Source organism: Mus caroli, chromosome 18, assembly GCF_900094665.2.
Source record: "Mus caroli chromosome 18, CAROLI_EIJ_v1.1, whole genome shotgun sequence".
Lineage (NCBI taxonomy): Eukaryota > Metazoa > Chordata > Mammalia > Rodentia > Muridae > Mus > Mus caroli.
In genome coordinates this window covers 13,949,549-13,953,176 of record NC_034587.1, presented here as the reverse complement: position 1 = coordinate 13,953,176, position 3,628 = coordinate 13,949,549, and the positions used below count along the sequence as shown (strand labels likewise).

At 36.2% G+C, this 3,628-nt stretch overlaps 1 long non-coding RNA gene across 1 annotated transcript in view; it reads left to right on the top strand.

Annotated features, from left to right (window-relative positions):
• The window catches only part of LOC110284453, a 13,265-nt gene extending 10,030 nt beyond the window's left edge, over positions 1-3,235 (top strand). Inside the window, exons 2-3 of the long non-coding RNA XR_002376944.1 lie at positions 1,177-1,477; positions 2,814-3,235. This is a non-coding gene — a long non-coding RNA (uncharacterized LOC110284453). The remainder of the gene's footprint in view (positions 1-1,176; positions 1,478-2,813) is intronic.
• Positions 3,236-3,628: the final 393 nt, after the last annotated feature.

The window sequence follows — 3,628 nt, the reverse complement described above, 5'->3', positions numbered from 1 at the left end:
AACCAGTACCCCCTGGAGCTCGTGTCTCTAGCTGCATATGTATCAGAAGATGGCCTAGTCAGTCATCAGTGGAAAGAGGCTCATTGGACTTGCAAACTTTATATGCCTAAGTACAGGGGAACGCCAGGGCCAAGAAGTGGGAGTAGGTGGGTAGGGGAGTGGAGGGCGGTAGTGGGGGACTTTTGCCATAGCATTAGAAATGTAAATGAAGAAAATACCTAATTAAAAAAAATAAAATTCTACTGTGTACATGCAATTAAAAAAATAGGAAATAAAAACAATAAAGTTCATTTTGAGTTCATTTTCTTGTGCTTCTGCTCTGTTTGGATATTCAGTGCTTACTCTACTAAGATGGCTGAGCTCTTGTGGTGACATATTGCCCTTACTGTTGTTGATGATGTTCTTACAGTTGTTTCTGGGCATTTGTATTTGAGTGATTATAGGTCTAGGTGCAGACTTCTGAGTCTTTCTCTTTAGGGTTGATTGTTTTTGTTTGTTGCTTTTTGTTTCCCCTCCTGGTCTCTCTCTCTCTCTCTCTCTTGGCCTGGACATCTGGGAGCCTGTGAATTGGTAATACTCAAATATGGTAATATGAATATCATTTGTAGTCTTTCATTGTATATGAATAATAAGACAAAATAAACAACCATGGTTGACATTGTTTCAAGAAGCAAACTAGAAAAGAAACTTTTGCCAAAGGATATTCCTAACTCTAAAGCACAAACAGAGACTTAGTCTTCTCTTTCATAAGACAAACTTCAGGAGAAGCTCATCAGTAAATGTCCAAGAAATAACTTCATATTTCTTCAACTTGACTCTACAAGCTACATTAGCAAGGGATCCTCTTTAGCAATTATACTTTGAAAACTTAGATTCCTTCATGCATTTCTAAAATGAAAGCTAGATCTGTTTGAAGAAAAATGTAGTTACTTTCTAGGCTCTTAAAGGCCAGACACAAATGTTATTACACACAGCAGAGTGATCCATATTCCTTTATTATTAACTTGTTATTGCATGTGAAGATGTTTAAGCGGGGTCTTAAACCTAGAATATTTAAGGTACTGTCATTGGCCATTTTATATAAGTGAACGTAGATGGCTTATTCTGTACTAAGTTATAAAGTTGATATGGGGTGTTCTCCTGAATTAAAAATTAATTATTGACACAATATTCCAGGTATATTGTGTCCTTTCTTCTTTGTTAAAAAATAAATTTCTCAAGCCTACACCATTTCTTCCTATTCTTTGAACATTTGCTTCCACATCAGCTAGTCTCAAGATCTCGTCCTGGGAAGAAATGTAAAATATCTTTGATGGAAAGTACTTTAGGACAGAGCATAGCCAAATTCAAAATAAAAATAAATATACAGCCTCATCTCTCAGTTCCCCAGTGACAGTAATGGCTCAATTCATGTCAGTATTGATTCCCACAAATGTATGCTGTTAAGAGGTATAACCACTTCGAAGTCTAGGGACAGGTAGGTACAAATGGCTGTAGTCTTAATGAGTAAGAAAAATGTCTATAAAAGAGAAAGAATATAATTATTTCCAGAGATGTTCTCCAATCCCTAGTGAGCAGCCATCTTTTAGTACCTGTCTACAAGTTTGTGTGTGTATGGTTTTTTTTTTTTTTTTAATTCCAACTGTAACAACTGCCAACTTGTCAAATGAGGCAGCTTTTGCTTCCCCATGGCAACAGATTTGTGCCCTAAGTGATGGGATTTCCATATTGACAACTGGAAAGTGTCCCAAATAACTGCAAGAAGCACCTGGAGTTTAATTTCACATCTTAACATCCAGAAGGAAGGTTTTTTCTTTCTTCTCCTCACATGTTAAAGCAAAGTTATTTATATACCTCACAACTGATGGTGTGATGACAGCCCAAGCTAAGCAGAGAAGATTTGAAAGATTCAATAAACTCAGCTTCCCTGGAAATGGTAAACTAATGTCTTTCAGAAGATTTGAATGATTTGCCTAAAATAACTAGGAATTTTAAAGCATACTTGCATTTAAAATAATGATAAGATAATAGCCTCTCATCATCTTCACAACCAAAATGGTAAGGATGGAATAATTTTACATGAAAGACCTGAAGCTTTCCTTGTCAACGTGTAAGTAAATGCCAGAGAACAGGTGAAAAAAATACATACTTTGTGAACAGAAATAGGCATTTTTGAACAAAAGAGGCAGAACTGTATCTTGCTCCCTAATGGAAATTCTTTATCACTAAAAATAGCACACTGGAAACTGACAAAGTGGTGCGTGTTTGAGTAAGCCTGAATGATAGTGACCTGAAACCTAGATAGGCTGTGAGCATTATTCAAAATCATATGCATTGGCAGTCTTTGTCAAGATAATATTAAATCTTTAGTTGCCTTATGTGTGTGTGTGTATGTGTGTGTGTGTTTGTGTGTATGTGTGTGTGTATGTGCTGTGAAGTCATAATTTTGAGGAGTTTGATTTTCCTTGCTTTACTATCTCATTCATAATCATGTTTTTCTTCTATTGACACAGATTTCTCTTGGGATTCTGCATTTAATTTCTTCTAAACCTAGAAATTAACAAAACTGCAATGGGCTTTCAAAACCTTGAAATTAATTCTTTCTTACCCAATTCCTATATATACCATGAATCATCATTTTCCAACTTCCTTGAAAATAAAGTTAAGTGGCATACATTTGCCATGTAATAACCTTTATTCAATTTGTTTACTCACAATTTGGTCGGCTTTGTGGCCAACACTGTGTTTTGTTGTGTTTCTCAGTTTGAAAGATCAAAGGTTAACTTACAACTGTTTTTGATTACTTGATGCAGACTGAAGATCTCACTGGAAAGTTCAACAAAATAGATTGACCTATCCCATTTTTGCAAAATGAAAGTCAATGGCCTCCTCCTTCATTTTTGCCTGAATCTGGAGATCCTGTGATGGAAATTCACAGGCTACAAGTTGGGGCTGTATGACTGAGATGCTTTGGGCCCAGAACTCTCATGCTCAATGACATCTTAGTTGCTGGATGCAGAAAACAAAGAATAACAAAAAAGAATGTCAATTCTGCAAAACACAGAGGAGTGACTGAAGGAAAAGAAAATCAAAATCGTATTTTCTTTTAAGTTATTTTGATATATGGAGAGTCATGGCTTTTCATCAATCCTGTGAGTTTAGCAATATTACTCCACAGTGTCCAATAGTCAATTTTGTTTCTGATTTTCTTTTATTAATAAAGGAAGGAAAGCTGAATTAAGCATGATCTCTATTGTTCCTCTGTTCCATGCTCTATACACCAGTTCAACTTATCTGTTCACATACTGCATCATAGTGAAAGACAATTTTTAGACAGTCATCAGTCTTATCAGCAGCTGGGCTTTTCTTTCAGAGATTCAAGTCTATTTGATATCTGCCCCTTGAGACAAAACTATCGCCTACTGCACTACTTATTATACAGCTTCAGCTCCAGATATCTAACAAGGGGTGATTGGTGCATTTGACTGGCACTTGTTGGAAGAGTTAACAATTTAGCTACTAGATAAGTGGATAGTAGAGACCCAGCAAAGTTTCTCAACTTCCTTCCATGCACTGGGAATTCCTTCATGCAAGGTATTGCCCCACCACAAATAACAGTGGTGCTGAG